General features: G+C 41.3%; 1 protein-coding gene and 1 long non-coding RNA gene across 7 annotated transcripts in view; one reads left to right on the top strand and one right to left on the bottom strand.

The window, feature by feature from the left end:
- Window positions 1–3,669: 3,669 nt before the first annotated feature.
- On the bottom strand, window positions 3,670–10,206 carry LOC112546107 (uncharacterized). Of its 2 annotated transcripts, XR_012906202.1 has the most exons (4): window positions 10,076–10,206; window positions 9,749–9,987; window positions 4,390–4,465; window positions 3,670–4,003 (listed from the first exon to the last, which is right to left on the bottom strand). It is a non-coding gene; the product is annotated as an uncharacterized LOC112546107 (long non-coding RNA). The 2 variants fall into 2 exon arrangements; XR_012906201.1 differs by lacking the exon at window positions 4,390–4,465.
- Window positions 10,086–17,750, top strand: part of PIK3CB (phosphatidylinositol-4,5-bisphosphate 3-kinase catalytic subunit beta) — a 229,428-nt gene continuing 221,763 nt past the window's right edge. For 2 of the 5 annotated variants that reach the window (XM_075937524.1, XM_075937519.1), the window contains exon 1: window positions 10,086–10,223. The gene's annotated coding sequence lies outside the window, so the exon portion shown is untranslated. Of the gene's footprint in view, window positions 10,224–10,647; window positions 10,846–17,750 lie in introns of all 5 variants that reach the window. The other 3 variants (XM_075937522.1, XM_075937523.1, XM_075937525.1) reach the window with 3 other exon arrangements.

Genomic DNA, 17,750 nt, shown 5'->3' with positions numbered 1-17,750 from the left:
TCCGGACCCATAGATTTGTGTACGTTTAGCTTTTCTAAATGGTTCCTAACCTGTTCTTTACCCACCAACGGCTGTCCATCTTTATCCCATCTTGAGTCACTTAGAGCATTAGTCCGGGAGCCCTCTTTGTCCGTGAATACAGAGGCAAAGAAAGCATTGAGTGCTTCAACTTTCCCCACGTCATCTGTCACTAGATTACCTCCTTCATTCAGTAGATGCCCTATGCCCTCTCTGATCACCTTCTTCTTACTAATATGCATGTAGAAACCTTTCTTATTATCCTTCACTTTCCTGATAACCCTCCGGCATTCTCGACCTCTACATTTATACCCGTCCCTGGTCATTTGTCCAAGTTTCCACTTTTTGTAAGCTCCCTTTTTGTGGTTAAGTTCACCAAGGATTTCCCCTGTAAGCCAATCTGGTCTCCTACCAGGTTTGCTTCTCTTGGTACGCATTGGTATGGTTTCTTTCTGTGCCTTCAATAAGGCTTCTTTAAAATACTACCAGCTCTCCTGGACTCCTTTCCCCTTCATGTTAGCATCCCAGGGGATTCTGCCCATCAGGTCTCTGAGGGAGTCAAAGTCTGCTTTTCTGAAGTCCAAGGTGTGCATTTTACTACTCTCTTTTCTTCCTTTGGTCAGGATCCTGAAATCTACCAACTCATGATCACTGCTTCCGAGGTTTTTACCCACCTCTACTTCTCCCATTAGTTCCTCCCTGTTTGTGAGCAGAAGGTCAAGCTGTGCACAGCCTCTGGTCGGTTCCTTCAGCAGTTAGACCAAGAAGTTAGCTTTTGCAGACTGTTGTGGATATCTGGATTGCCTGTGTACTGCCATATTGGTCTCCCAACAGATGTCAGGGTGATTAAAGTCCCCCACGAGAACCAGGGCCTGCAATCTGGAAGCTTCTCTCAGTTGTCTAAAGAAAGCCTCATCTACCTCATCCACCTGATTCGGCGGCCTGTAGTAGACACCAACCGTAACATCACTGCTGTTGTCTGCACCTCTAATCTTAACCCACAGACTTTCAATAGGCTTTTCTCCCTCTATATACTGGAGTTCTGAGCAATCATAGTGCTCTCTTACATATAGTGCAACTCCTCCTTCTTTTCTCCCCTGCCTGTTCTTCCTGAACAGTTTATACCCTACATGACGGCGTTCCAGTCATGCGAGTCATCCCACCAAGTCTCTGTTATCCCAATTAAATCATATTTCTTGGACTGGGCCAGGGCTTCCAGTTCTTCCTGTTTGTTACCCAGGTTTCTTGCATTGGTGTACTAACACCTCAGATAACCAGTTAATCTCCGTACCTTCTCCATTCAAATCAGGGGTCCTCCTTTGCTGCTCATTCCTCTTTGCATTTCTTCCCAGTATCCGACTTTCTTACTCCCCTCAGGGTTTTGGTCACTGTCCCCCAATGAACCTAGTTTAAAGCCCTCCTCACTAGGCTTGCAAGCCTGCCCGCGAAGATGCTCCTTCCTCTCTTCATTAGGTGGATCCCATCTCTTCCTAACAATCCTTGTGCCTGGAACAGAGTCCCATGGTCGAAGAAACCAAAGCCCTCTCTCCGACACCACCTGTGCAACCATGCATTTACTTCCTCAATTAAACGATCCCTGCTCAGTCCTTTCCCTTCAACAGGGAGGATGGACAAGAACACCACTTGAGCTCCGAATTCTTTGATCCTTCTTCCCAGTGCTACGTAATCTGTAGTAATCCGTTCAAGGTCATTCTTGGCCGTATTGTTAGTTCTCACATGGAGAACTCAGTTTGGGACAACCCATTACAGTGAACACTGGGTAGAGTGAATGGCGGCTCACAGCTGTGCTCACCCCCACCCAAGTGGACCATGCTGCCCGTGGGACTCCCTCCACTTTAGCTTCACCTGTGAGGGAGGCAGGTGACACAGAAAAACCCTTTGTGGTGTGGCTGCTGCTTCATGCCCACGTTTTTTTCACATTGCACTCACTGACAGCATGGGCTGCAGCCAGGCCGGACTTATGGCTCCTCTCTTCAGCACTCCGAGAGAACTTGGATCGCTGCAGAGAGGAGCCATGAGTCTGGCCTGTCCGCAGCCCACACTGTCAGTGGGTTCAGTGTGGAAAAGCCATGGGCATGGAGTAACAGCCACACCACAAAGGGTTTTGTGTGTCACCTGCCTCCCTCACAGGGGAAGCTGAAGTGGAGGGAGTCCCACGGGCAGCATGGTCCACTCGGGTGGGGGTGAGCACAGCAGCGGGATGCACCAAGCTCCCTGCTTGCCATGCTGGCGGTTTCCTCACTCCTACCCCTCTTTGCAGCAGGTAAAAGGCTCTGGCACCACCTCTCTCTATATAAAAAGTTTTTTCTGACGGACGACAGAATTTTCCTGCTGGGCAACAAAATGACATCATCATGTCAACAGCATCAACAGGCTCTCTCAAAGAAGCAAAAATGGCCAGAGAGAGGGGGGTTGGTGAGCGTAGTGAGCAGGAAGTTAAGTCCCCTAGTATAAGTAAACATATATTATTTTTTCTGAAAACAAACTTGGTTTCTGGTTTTTGTGCTTCATCACCAGCAGTAAATGATTCTTCAGTTGCATCTTAATATCTTCTCAGTTTCTTGAGGTCCACCACTTGTGGTCCTGATCCCAATGTATACCAAAGTCTCAGAGCACATGTGGTAGCTCTTGTGTCAATATTGAGAGGCATTGCTAATACTTCATTGTACAATGAAGTGAGTGCTGACAATTCTTAAACACACTGAAGTCTAATTCTTCTTCTAGATGCTTTCTTTTTATGCTGGAGGACTTGCTGTTCAATCCTGCATGATCTTACGCTTCACCACCTTTGGGGAGGTGGTTGAGAAGACAGAGTTTGACAATTCCACATGCATGTGGCTACCATCGCCCTGGCAGATTCCATTCTGAATTCCAGCATTCTATTGAGATGACACTTGTCATAGTTATGAATGATCTTTGGTTAATCTGAGGTTAACTGGCATTTATTCTCATGTTGGACCTCTCAGTAGCCTGTGAATCCATTAACCATGGATTGCTGCTTCAGTTGACTGAGTGATACTGATATTCTGCCAGGAACTACCCTCCAATGATTCCTTTTATACCTGGAAAACACACATCAGTGCACCCATCCATCCTTCCTGTATTTCTCTCCCTTTCATTCCTTCCATTTTCAGTATTTTTTTACCTTCCTTCTTTGTCCTCCTATTCCTAGACTTCTGTTACATCATCTCTTTGCCCGCTCATCCTATTTCCAAACTTATATTTTAAAAATAATTTTTTTTTTTAAAAATGTGCAGTTGATATCACATTGCCACTAACCACTGATTACAGCTAGCATGCTCAATTCCTTTTCCTTCACTACCCTCTATTTGAGTTCCAGATTTGAAATTTAGATGCTACCAGCTATTTGATAAGCTCTTGGAGTTATGCACTGATGGTCTCAGATTTCTGGTGGACAGCAGCTCAAACACTCAGGGAGAGGCAATCTCTTAAATTGTTTGAGCTAATTCCACTGAGAGTTTGAATGTGAGGATGGAGACCTTAAATTGAGCTGTCAAAATGACAAGCCAGCCGAGTGATTGTAGCAGCACAATGAGTTGCACATAGCAACCTGACCTGCTGAGCATTCTGTAACAGGTGAAGGTGTAAAAATGATGAGGAGTCCTATGGCACCTTATAGACTAACAGATTTATTGGAGCATAAGCTTTCGTGGGCAAAGACCCACTTCGTCAGATCCAAAAGGTGTAGCAGTCTGTTTGAATTTCCTCTGTCCTTTGCAAATACTGTAAATTCTCAACAATGATGTTTCATTAATGGTGTATTTTGCAGTGAATTTTGTAAATGTTAAATACCATGATATAGCAAAGTACTACTAACAACTTCTCGTTGCAGGCTCTGGGTTTGTTAGCCAAGCTGTACATCCGTTCCTGTCTGGCATCTGCATTTTCAGTCTGATGTCACTCAGTCCATTATTTGCCGTTACCTCCCCCTTCATTGTATTAGCTGTGAGAAACAAAGAGAAGCTTATCATAGGGACAAATAGTAGTACAAGGATAAGAAGAGATCAACATATAACAACTGTACAGTACACTTTCTAAATCAACATTTTGGTTTTAAAAAAATCAGTGCTCTACTGATTGCCAAGTTTCTTTTTATAACCATTACTATTTTAACAGTACACTCTGACACACATAACGGTCATGGACAGGACTGATATCATGTTGTTTTAAAACTGTCATATAGAGGGAAATAATTCAGTGTGATGTCTTTTGTTTATAGACTGTGCTATGTATTGAGATGGTGTTATAACCTCCTACCTATATCCAGCTACTTCTTTATCTTCTCACTTACAAACTGTTGCAATATTCCAAGTCTTGCAATATTTTTACCTTATATGCAGAATTTTTCTGTAGGTGGGATGAATATCCTCTCTTCACATATTGGAGTCACTAGGAGCTGTAATAACTATCAACACATAGTTTAGGAGCTTAAATGTGGGTTTAGCACCTAACTTTAGGGACTCACGTTTGGAAAATGGAGCCCAATATTGAAATAGCATTTAAACAAAGAACATAAATTTGGTCTGATGACTGTTTAATATTTTTTGCAGAAGCGATGAGGAGTCCTGTGGCACCTTATAGACTAACTGAAGTGTAGGAGCATAAGCTTTCGTGGGCAAAGACCCACTTCGTCAGATGCATCTGACGAAGTGGGTCTTTGCCCACGAAAGCTTATGCTCCTACACTTCAGTTAGTCTATAAGGTGCCACAGGACTCCTCATCGCTTCTGCAGATTCAGACTAACACGGCTACCCCTCTAATATTTTTTGTTATTGTTAACATCTTTTTAATTTGAATGACTAACATTTCTTTCTCCAAAACAATAGTCACCATTGTCCATCCATTAATTGTTATAGTTAACAATGTACATTCTTTGAGATATTTAGCGGATCTTCCAGCCAAACTAAGAAATAATAGAACTAACACTCCTGGCATTTAAGATAATGAGCATAACAATCTTTAGTAAAAGAAAAAGTTTTCAAACTTGTTCCCTTGTATAAATAAATAAGTTTAGTTCTTTTAAAAAAAATCCTTTGCAGAGCACCTTTGAAGGGGGAGAACTTTTTGGCTGTGTCTACACTGGGCCACTTATTCCGGAAAATCAGCCGCTTTTCCGGAATAAGCTGCGAGCTGTCTACACTGGCCCTTGAATTTCCGGAAAAGCAACGATGCTCTACTGTACAAAATCAGCCACTATTCCAGAAAAACTATTCTGCTCCCGCTAGGGCATAAGTCCTTATTCCGGAACATTGTTCCAGAAAAGGGCCAGTGTAGACAGCCCAGTAGTCTTTTCTGGAAAAAAGCCCCGATTGCGAAAATGGCAATCGGGGCTCTTTTCCGGAAAAGCGCATCTACATTGGCCACAGACGCTTTTCCGGAAATGCAGCCTACCAATGTAGATGCTCCTTTTCCAGAAAAACTGAAAACGGAATAGTATTCCGTTTTAAGCATTTCCGGAAATTCATGCCAGTGTAGACACAGCCTTTTTGTTTCACTTTCCTCTTTCATTCATTCACCCCTTGTCTTCAACAGTGTCCTATTTCTGCAGACTGATGTTTTTCTATAGGTGTTTCCTTTGTGCTGTTGTGTCTTGCATTCTGTTCTGTGAGTAGGAAAGAAACAATAGAAGCAAATAAAAAGTAGTGCTGGCCAACACAGAACATATTTAACAAGATGGGACATGAGTACACGAGGACAGAAGAGTAGCTAACACCCTTACTCAAAAGGGGAAATCATACCAGCACTATGAGAAAAGTAGTCATTTTAGGGGCTGTAAAATATGCTTATCTGAAGTCAATGCTCATAGCTGCCTGGTGCAGCTTTTCTTAATGGATCAACCTGAAAAAAAACTTAAATCCTAAATTCCTTTTCTACCTACATTATTATTAAGGATAAATAAACTCATTTTATCTAACTAACTAGCTCATACATGTAACTTATCTGTTTTCTTTTCTGTGTTGGACAGGCTGGGAAGAGGGAAAGGGTAGAGAAAATAAATGAAAATCTATGGGTAAAATAACAAAATCAAGGGAGGCAGTGACAGAAACTGAGAGGGAGAGGGAGTGAGTAGTATGGGGGGAAGGCGAATTGAACAAAAAATACATGGTCTAGAAATCACATTTACTTTAGGACACAACTTAGCTTAAGTTTTTACACGTGGTTCTCCTTTTCTTGTCCATGTATCATGTAGGCTCACAATCTCTTCTTTAGTAATAGAGAGGTAGCCATGTTAGTCTGATCTTTCAAAAACAAAAAGAAAAACTATGTAGCACTTTAAAGACTAACAAGATGGTTTAATAGGTGATGAGTTTTTGTGGGCCAGACCCACTTCCTCAGATTGGCCAATTCTCTTCCAGAATATGATCTGAGGAAGTGGATCTGGCCCACAAAAGCTCATCACCTATTAAACCATCTTGTTAGTCTTTAAAGTGCTACATAGCTTTTCCTTTTGTTTTTGCAATCTTTTCTTTAATACAGCTAAGGAAAAAATTAAAATATAGGGGAAAGATTTGCAAATTCAAACTAGTTTTGTACATCTCAGTTTGACAGATCCTAAAACCCAAAATTGTGTGGGATTGAGTACAGTATTCTATAACTATGGAATCTGACATTACTTTTCATATGTGAGGAATTCTAAAGTACTTTAGATGTATTACACTAGATAGCATACTGATAAAGGAGTGATGTGTGGCAAACAAAGCAGTCATTATACTCACAAAATTGTATTCTCTCAGTTTTGAATAGAACATTTTTTTCAGGAGAAAAAATATTCGCTGATGTTATCCACCACTCTTTTTTAAAAAAAATTTAAAACAAAAACAAAAACCAGGGATTGTGCATAGAAACCATCCCAAGCAGATTGTTTTTGTGATAGGGTGCTAGCAAGAAAATAGATAATATCTTGTTTATTACTAACAATTGTGTTTTAGTTTTGCTTGATCCCAATTGTTTCCTAAGGATTTCCAACCTACTTATTTAGTTTTGGATTACTTCTCTCAGGACATTAGAGTGATTCCCCACCTCCAGTCTCTTTTTGCTTCCTATCAATTGTTTTGCAGCCTTTATTTTTTAAATGTTTTCCCCTCTTTTCTTCTAAGCGTATAGCCACAAAATTAAAACAGTCTTTCCTTCAAAGAGCTTATAGTCTAAGACCTCAATCACCTATGATCTCATGGGAGCACAGCCCCACTGAAACTGATTCACACATATAAAGTAAATATAATGGTAACTGCCTATCTAGCTGTTAGTGTTGTTTTACTGTAGTCTGACTTCTATAAATAACTGATGCTGCTCAACTATACAATATAATTATTAAGCTCAAAGGATCGCAGAGTAAAGAATCCAGAGTTCCTGGGTACCAATTCCCCTGCTCAGTCTATTAAATATTCATGAAAACCATCACCAGTTTGCACTTTATAAAGACTGCATTCGCACATGAGGAACAACCAACAGTTTACAAAAGCCAGAAAGAATATACATTTTCTACACAATTTCCAGTGATATTCAAGGTACTAAAAAGTATTACTAATGCCAACAAACAGCCCAAATATTGAGGTTTTAGAGCAAGATATTTGAGATTTAATATTTCAAATAATAATAAAATTAGAACAGAGTCAAGAGTCAAATATCCCTACTTCTCACACTATCTGGCTTCCACAAACAAATCTCCTTTGGTAAAGAAATACTAAAGAAACTAATTTGGATTGGTTTAAGTTGGATGAAGTTAGGATAGTGATCAAAAGTGGATGTATTAGCTGCAATAACTTGGCCTACAACCAGAAAATATTTGTATGATCAGGACTCTTATCTGATAATGAGTTTATTTTTATTTTAATTATTAACAGATATTGCATTTTTCCTATACAGAAACATCTCTATCATAGTCCTACAGTCTTAAAAATCATGATATTCAGAAAGAACTGTCACATTTTACCAATTATACTAAATAGTCCTAAAGGAACTGAACATAAACACTCACAGGAACTATTAATACATACAGGACTATGTAGCACTTTAAAGACTAACAAGATGGTTTATTAGATGATGAGCTTTCATGGGCCAGACCCACTTCCTCAGATCAAATAGTGGAGGGTCTGGCCCATGAAAGCTCATCATCTAATAAACCATCTTGTTAGTCTTTAAAGTGCTACATAGTCCTGTATTTTGTTTCAGCTACACCAGACTAACACGGCTACATTTCTATCACTATTAATACATACAAACAATGAAGAGTAAGGTGAGCAAAAATCTGGCATATAGTAAGCAAGCTCCACTTCTTGATATTTTGCCTAAATATTGCATCACCCACTGATCTCTCATGCAGTGTCTAGGTTAATCAGAGACAGTTGGGATTAAAGTTTCTCTTTAAAAATAAAATTGGAGTGGAACAAACAAAGCAAACTTTCCTCTATGATTTTCCAATCTTAACATGCATTGTTAGAGTATCTGAAAGTGAAATTGAATAGAAGCAAAAGTGAAATGTATGATTCTTTTTATTTTCAAAGGTGAAAACTTAAAAATGTGTTTGTGTGTGACAGAGATAGATTATAAGTGTTTTAATATGCCTTCCATAACTATTTTGCATTTTAAACATGAAAAAATTAATACAGTAAAACTTCATTTCTGCTGTTATTGACATCAATAGGAATTTTGAAATTGACCTCAGTTGGAGTGCCTAGGCTCACTATGTACAACATTTATTTTGTGCAAGTTATAGTTATACAGGAACAGCATAGAGATGTAAATGAGTAGTTCAATGAAGACTAAGCTTATTGGGCAGTCAAGTTGAGCACTCGACTGCTCGCTTTCCCCCCTTGCCGCCTCTGTATGTGACATGGGGAGGGGAGACTTAAGCTGGCTCCTCCCAGCACCAGCTCCTAAGCTGCCCTTCCCTGCTGCATCTATCAGAGGCATTGGGGGTAGGGGAGGTTGCTACAAAGCAGCCTCTGCCTATGGTGGGCCAAGGCTGCTCTGGCAGCAGCTCCTGTCTGTGGGAATCCCAGTGGGGAGCTGCCCTCCCCCGGTGCGGACAGGGGCTGCTGCCGGAAATGCCTCTGTATGTGGCAACTGGGGCTGGTCATGAACAAGGGCGCTGCTGGAGCAGCCCCTGCCTGTGGCCAGCTTGGGCTTCTGCGAACAGAGGCTACTAGACCCAGCTCAAGCCAAGACCAATCAGTCCTGGCTCCTGCCAGTCTGGAACTGCACAGCCACAGCATTTTAAATGTAGTAAGAGCCCAGAGGCTCTTACTACACTTAAAATGCAGAGCCACAGCAGTCTGGAGCCTAAACCAGCCAGTTCCAGGAAAGCTGTTAAAATTAAAACAAACTCATTTTTTGCATCACACAACCGAGCAGCCAAACTCCTAGTTCATTCCTCCATGGGTGGGCAACCAAGTCCCAGGCTGGGGATTCAGGGAGAACTGCTGTAACTGCTGGACAGCTTGCTATTTGGCACCCATCTTGGGGCAACCCTTATCCTCCACCTGCAGTGGACCCACGGTCTCACAGTCTGATCCTGGTATAAGTCTTCATATTGGGCTGCCTTCGTGAGGCTGCCCGCTCCTGCCCTAATGACTGAGTTTGCTGACGGGCCACGCAGGCTGGCTGCATTAGGGAACACTGCCATCTCTTCGTATTTTCTAGCGATGCAGGTGCTGTATATCCATAATGGTGTGGTTCTTTCGCTCACCTCTGCCGTTTCCCCCACACTCCTGCCTTGCCACACGCCTCAGCCTGGCCACGGTGCAAGCCACCTTGCCTGGGCCCCTCCACAGCCGCTTCCCTTCCTCCACTTCGCCTTGCGCTCCAGGGGCCTGAGCCACCCTCCGCGTCGCCAACATGCGCTGTCAGCAGCAGCGGGAGGGAAGTCGAGCCCAACCCACAGAGCGAGAAGGGGCGGGGCGACACTTCATCAGGCCCCGGCTGATACTGAAAGTCACAATGGGATTGGCTGAGCTGGTGGAGGGTGGGAGGAGTTAAGGGAAGCTATTGCCTAGGTAACCTCCCTCCCTCTCACCTCAGCTGTAGGGCGTCCGCGCGCGCGCACTCTGGAGGCCTCGCGCTTTCATGTGAGTTGTTCGCAGGGGCTCCTGAGTCGCGGCTGCGCTGGCTGGAAGGCGGCGGCAGGAGGGCAGCGCTGGGTGCTCCTGCCTGTGCCGGGGCAGGTGAGTGACTGCGGGCGGAAAGGACTTTGTGATTGTCTGTGCGACACCGGCAGCGGCGCATGAGGGCCCCGCGCCCGGCCCCTCAGTCCGGGGATCGGGCTTGGGCTGCGGCTGGGGATGCCTGTCGGAGGGAGGCAGACCGGGCGCGGATCTAGCGCCGTGCGAAAGAGGGAAGTGGCTACAGCAGCGTCTCGCTGCCACACGGGGACGGATGTGGGGAGCGCGCGGGAAGTGCCCTCTCTGCCACTGGGGGAGAGCGGGAAGAGACCACCCCTCCGCCCCACTGGGAGTGATCCGCCCTCGCTGGTGGAGAGTGGAGTGAGTCCATCCCTCAGCCTCTGAGGGCGAGTGGGGGTGAAACCGCCCGTCTGGGGCCGACTCGTCACAAATGAAGCCTCCTTTCTCCTCCCCCCTCTTTTCGCAGGTCAAAGGCTGGTTTTCGATTCCTTCTCCAGCTGGTGCTCAGATCCCTTCTGCAGGGCAATGACTGCTCCTTTTTTGCCTGGGAGTGTGCAGGGGCGAGGAAAGGGGTATTTTTCAGCTTCTTAAAAAAATTGCAACACTGAAATTGCTCAACAGATCTCTGCCCTTTTCCTGGCACTGGAGAAATTTATCAATTGGGGTGAGAGGAGGTGGTATACAGGACTTTTCAGATGGCTTTGAATTATTCATTAAAATAGGAGGGAGAAGTTTGATCTGAGAGTGAGAAGGGGAAGAAACATATTTAGGAATAGTATTACTTAAAAGTTAATATCTGAAAGGTCTTTTGTAGTTTGTAGATCTACTTAAAACTTCACAAGTATTATTTAATTTTAAAGTTAGAGCCTGTGTTCTTTGTTGCAAAACATCAATATTTAAAAAAAACCAGAAAATAGCTGAGTATCCTTTTAGATACTGCATATGAAACAAACAAGTGGCATTCAGGCACCCCAAACTCTCTAAAATTAGTGGGGATGTTAGTGCCTCATCTACTCAATATTAGTAGTGCCTCATCTACTCAATATAACTATGCTATTAAAAAACTTACAACCCTGAGAGATTAAATTAAGTGGACCCAATCCTAGTGAAGATGCTTGCAGGTCTCTGAAAGAGTTGTCGTGTGTGTGTGTGTGTGTGTACACGTACGCATGCATACATCACAGTGATGTGAGGGGAAATACTTCCATCATTGTGGCAACATCTAAACTAAGTAGCATAGCTACAGCACCGCAGCTGTGCTGCTGTATGTAACATTTGTAGTGTAGACATACCCTTTGAAATGGGAGGGGAAATAGTGTTGTTCCTTTAAAATCTCTGAAACTTTGTGGACAACTTGAAATGCATGATGGTCTATTCAAAAGTTCCACTTTGATTTGTTGTTTATTTATATGGCCTAATATCTTTTATGCTTTAAAAAAGTCTTTGATGTAGCTTCTGCATATTTCTACTTTCTAGCTCTTTAGTGCTTTTGAGCTTCAGGCATCTTCAAGAAAAACAGTGCCTGTTGGGACCACTTGAGTGACCTGCTCTCCTCAGCATCAAATGTTTTGAGCCAAATGTATAAGTGCTCATTGCAGTCATCAGCTGCTGCAGTTCCTTCCATTTTTTGGTCTTTAGCATGCATTAGGTATCTTTTCTTCATTTTCAGAGAATTTTTTTTCCAACCAAGAATCACTTGTTGCTTCCCTCTAGGGTGGCATAGATTTAGAAAGTTGGTAGTAGTTTCTGTGGCATTTAGATTCTGGAACCGTCAGCAACTTGACTCCAGGATGGCAAGGGAGGAAAAACAGGCTTAATAATCTTTATTTCATACCCTTTTTTCTTCTGGAGTCAGATGTATGTTGTAATGGAATACACCTTAAGTTCACATCTATATATTGTATGCTGTTGTAATTATCTTTGTACAAGGTATGCCATGTGAGGTACCATTTGAAAACTTGTAATTTGGTGATCAGTAGTATCAAGGTAAAATGTGTGTAGCAGCTTAATGCATAAAGTTGCAAATTTACCCGGCATGATAGCCAATATCTAACATCCCTAATTTTTAATAATTGAATAGTCGAGTAACCGCATTAATTCTTATCAGTTACTCAACTACTGTATAATACCCAGGGGTGGGGCCAGCAGCCAGTGGAAGAAGTCACAGAGCTCTGTAATAAAGTGTACAGTGGAGTCATCAGGGATAGTATTTCTCATGGCCAGTAATCTGTCTTCATGTAGAATGTTGGTGTAAAGAGCTTCTACTTTCATGGTGACCAGAACAGTAATCTTCCTGAAAACACCAATGTTCTGTAGTTTCCTTGGGAGGTCGGTGGTGTGTTTGAAGATTGCTAAGACTGCTGGTAGCATAGGGTCTGAGGAGAGAGTCAATATAACCAGATAATCCTGCTGTAAGTGTGCCAGTGCTTGAGATGATGGGTTGTCCGGGTTTTCTAGGTTTGTGTATCTTGGGCAGTAGATAGAAAACTCCTGATTGAGGATTTGGAGGTGTGTTTGTATAGCTTTGGTCCTGAGTTGTAGCAGGAAGTTTCATAAGCAGATGGTTTAGGGTTTTTTTCGGTATGAGGGATCAGCGGAGAGGAGCCTATAGAATCTGGTATTAGTGAGTTGTCTGCAAGCCTTCTGTTCATGATGACTACAGTACCTCCTTTGTCAGCCTCTTCGACTATGCTGTTAGAATTGTTTTTAAGGCTGTGTATAGTATTGAGTTCTGCATGACTGAGGTTATATGTTGTTTGCTGACAATATCAGCCTGCACATGTTAATGGAAGCAATCAATGTAGAAGTCAAGTCTCTCGTTACAACTGTCAGGAGGGGTCAGAAATTGTTTAACATGTTCCCCAAGAAAATGGGTAGATGGTTCTGCTCTAATATTGGAGCATATCTAAGGATTCCAAAGAGGAAGAGTCCAAAGGAAAACTGCCATCTGAAAAAGAGTAGCTAGAAAGCATCTTGCATATGTGTACAGTGCTGATTTAGGTATATGAAATAGTCAGTTTCAAAGATTCAACAAACAGTAGTAAAAAGAGAGAAAGCTTACTTGTGGAGGTTTGCAATGTGTTTACTGCAGTCTTGGACCTCACTTTGTGGGATTAAGTACATAACTTTGAGGGAGTGTTGTGTATGGGATAAGCAATGAGTTCTTTCATGGTTTTACCTGCAAGATTTGCTCTGATATTGCTTTAAAAAAGTGTGTAGGAGTCTTGTAGCAGGATTGAGCCATAATGTTGGTGGGGATTTTAATGCTTTTTGTGGGAAGATGAAGTGTGATTCTCTTGGGCTGTGATCATATGGAGTTCTGCACTAGTAGTCAAATACATTACTATAAAAAACTTATTTTTGTAGTACACAGGATGTGGAGGGAATGGGAGTGAAGAAAAGAGGGATATTTGTTTATTTGCATATAAAATAGGGGTTCTGATGCTAAGCTTGTTAGGATGGGGTAGTTAGTGTTTATTGGAATATAAAGTAGTAAATTCCATGAATTCCAAGCCCTTTGAGCTAGGGAGAAGAATGGTTTGAGAGTTTTGAAAAGAATTCCAACCGACAGCTGAAGCATTAATCTTTTTCCTAACATACATACAAAGTTTAAATAACAACATTAATTATTAAAATATGGAAAAAAAAAGATTTATCAACTTGAGAATTACAGCCAGAAATGTTCTTTGCATAAAAGAAAGACCCTCTTGATTACTTTTTTGGTATCTCCCTCTTTTTAACAAAACTCTGGAAATACTCCTTAGTTAAAACAACTATAATCTGTGTATTCATTCACAATTCTTATCCTAATAATAATCCTTTGCATTTCTATACTTCCCACAATTAATGGATCATAGAGTATTTCAGATACTCCATGATTAAGCTTTGCCCTGGAAGGTCATAGCCATTTTACAGACTGAGAAAATTAGATGTTCAGAAGTTTATTTTGAGTTATGCAATATCAACTAACGTATGATTTTTTCAGACTTGTGGGTTCACCACATGTTTTTTAAGCTAACTTGCTTTTATACTGGCAATAATGGATAGTGTAATTGTGTTTTATGCCAAGGACGTGATGGATACAATGGCAATGTTTTAGTTTAGATAACTAGTACAATAACTGGAATATTTTTTGCTTTGACTAGGAGCTTTTACTAAGGACATGCCCTTTTAGGGAATGAAAATGTACTCTTTTATGAAGCACTACAAAAATTAACCCGAGAAAGAGAATCCTTTAACCTTGCATTTAAGCTGTTTGGATTTTTTTTAATGTTAGTGTATTAAATAGGAGTGTATTTTTGGTGCGAAGTTTATTCCATGAGTCTGTCTTCCTATTTTAGTTAACTGTTAGGTAAATTTCGTGAGAGAGTAGAGTTCCTGTCTTTGACTTTCCACTAGAACAAATAGTATAAAATATTTTAATAATGGTCTCTTGCATGTTTTGACACACAAAGCAAATTAAATGGTAGTTAAGGATGTGATAGCTGTTTAAACATGTACACTAACTGGTGATCTTGGGTTTATTGGTTAATCTTCATGGTTACTCCCGCCTCCCCTGCAGATGCTGCCTGTGTGTCAGAGGCAGCAGTGTGTGTAGGGCAGGGGGAAGCAGCAGATTGAATGGCAAGGAGATAGACCTACCTATGGAAGCCCAAGTCAGAACTGAGGTTCACTTGTCAAGCAACTTAGCCTTCTTATGTTGTTTGTTATGTTGACGAATAAGGATTTCTACTACAAGGGCAATTCATTTTAATCCTTTTTCAGGACAAGCATTTTGAAGCAAGAAAATAGCAGAGTAAGGTGTTTAAAGCAGAATTCAGATCTGGGTAGGTGTGCTGCAAGTTGACTTTAAAATAAACTAGTGTCCCTAAATGGAGAGTGCAGGAAGAGGGTTTTTTTAATTCCTTTGTAGTTCACCTTTAAAATACAGACTGATTGTAACTTCTTTGGATTATAGGAGAGCCTGATTAAAGTAAAATGTTCAGTGAGATATATGCTGGTTGTAACCAGTTGCCCTTTTCTCCTTTCAGTGAAGCCTAGGGGAAAAAAAGTCTAGCAGATGTTCTGAGAACTTTGTGCTCTCCACATAGAAAGACACTGAACCCCCCTAATGTGCATAGTAAGAATCTTCTCTTGGGTTGGAATGAGGTTTCCAAAACAACACTGAAGGTGAATGATCTGATTGTTTCTGCATTCACCACAATCTTAGAAACAGACTAACTTAAGAGAAACCTAGAATTTGTGAATGGCATGGAAGTGGGGTCACAGGTAACAGTGCCTGGAGCACCAGTATTCTTTATGCAGAAGTAACAAATTACTACTAGAAATCGCTTTTTATTTGATAAAAATGAGTAAGTTGTTGCTAAAGGTTCAATGGGAGCACATTAAAAAGTGCCAAAATCAAGTTCAGATCCTATGGGGGTACAGGATCAGACACAGGAAGATGTATAACTAGGGCTATAAAATCCTGGTTAATCAGTTACCTGGTTAAACATTAGGTCAATATAAAGTTTAACCAGTTAAATTACTAAAGCGGAATCCGGGCTGAGAACCACTCCCATCCACCTGCCCTCAGCCCTGCACTGTGACTGGTTTTGCCAGGTAGGTTTGCGAGATAGTTTCAACAAAAATACCATACACGCTTGATATTACATCACAGTCTACATTACATCTTATTTAGAAATACTGGACACTTATATTTTCTCATTTATATTTTCTCAATTTGTTTCCCGAACAGAAAGCTCAAATACAGGACTGTCCAGTTCAAAACCGGACACCTGGCAACCCTATTGCCAGCTCCCCGCCTCTGTGTGGGGGTTGGAGCCAGGAGCTGGTGGTAGCCCCCAGCCCGTGCCTGCAGTTAAGTTCAGGTTCCCCATAGGCAGAGGCTGATCAGGCATCTGGAGCAGAGCAGCCTCTGTCTGTGGGGAGCCTGGGCCTGCCATAGGCAAGGGCTTTTGTGGTGAGGATTGGGAGCTGGCACTTCAGGTATTGTTACCTGTGACCCCACTTCTATGCCATTTCACTTGTTAGTGTGTGCTCAGATTCTTCTTTCTCAATCACAGCAGTCAATCAGTGACCAGCTGCCCTTTTGTATTTCCCATCAATATCCAAAGCAATGCCTAACAATGATAGGATTAAGTATTGATGCTTCTGCTGAAGTATTAGCAGTGAAATAGTTATTGGTATTAATTTGTACTTTAACAGAGATAAAACCATGCTGATGGATAGCAGTAGTTCATTTTTCTGAAGTGTTTCATGCTGTTAGATTCAGGTATACACAACTTCACCTTTAGCACACATTTGGAAAGTTATTTTAACAACCATAATGGTTACAGATTCTTTTTTTTTACGTAAGGCTTGATTACTAAAGTGTAGTTAGTAGCAACTTCACAAAAAAGGGTAATTATAGTCATTTTAGTGATCAAATAATCAAACTATTTGATCTTGCTGTTCAACTCTTCTAATATGTGTTTATGAATATCAAATCTGCACAACAAAGAAATTAGGGAACTAAATGTACAGTATGTTTGCTGAAACATGATGGGGAAGCGAAAATCACTGTTTGGAAAAAAATTAATAATCTATACTATCTAGAAGAGATTTCAGGGAACAGAAAGTAGGAATAGCTTCATTTTGAAAAAAAAAAAGGTAGCAAGTAGTATAAAATATTTGCAGAACTACAGATGAAGTGAGTAGTCTGGGGCAGGCTCTCTGATGCAGCATTTAAAACCTAATCCAAAATTCACTGATCTAATAATATACAGAAACTCTTGATGACTGCTGTGGGCTTTGGATTGGGCCCCTACTGAAAGAACTGCAGTAAAGTCAACCTCCCCTTCAAAAGTCTGCAAAGTAGCAGTGATAAGAGATGTATTGGAGGTATATTGAGCAATAAGTATGTCCACATGACAAAAAAGTACTTCCTTTTAAAATGTGAAAAAAGGAACTACAAGAGGGAGCAATTCTTGCCTGACTTCAGTGTGTTATGGCTAGAAAAGTGACTGTTAAAATATTGGTTTGCCTCACATGTATTCAGTCATACATTTTGTTAGTTTTAGTGACAAATTTGAGGTTTTAAACTGTAGTGCCAATAAAGCTCTGAGAATGAGCAGGATTCTTCTCTGAATTAAGTCAAGCCCTAGCATTTGCTAGTGTTTCATTTGTAGCATCTTTATTGTTAGTGAACATAATTCCATATTTTTAAGTACAAAATACTGCATTCAGAAACAGAACAAATGTAATATTTTAAACCTTATAAGTCTAAGTCCTACTTCTTGATCAGCAAAATCTGACAAATCTTTACATTTACATTCTTGTATTTCAATGTTACCTGAATGTGAGAACAGATGTCTATATTGCACTTTTGCAGCTGACATTGCAAGGTATTTATGTGCTAGATACTTTAAACGTTCTTATGCCTCTTCATGCTTCAGCTCCCATTCCAGATGTGATGGGTTCTGCTCAATAACAATCTAAAGCAGTGTGGACCAATGCATGTTCATTTTCATCATTTGAGTTTTATAGGTTGGGTCTAGTGCTTTCACTAACTTCAGTAATTTCACATTG

The sequence above is a fragment of the Pelodiscus sinensis genome, chromosome 10 (assembly GCF_049634645.1).
Source record: "Pelodiscus sinensis isolate JC-2024 chromosome 10, ASM4963464v1, whole genome shotgun sequence".
NCBI lineage: Eukaryota > Metazoa > Chordata > Testudines > Trionychidae > Pelodiscus > Pelodiscus sinensis.
This window is presented reverse-complemented; position numbering and strand designations above follow the sequence as displayed.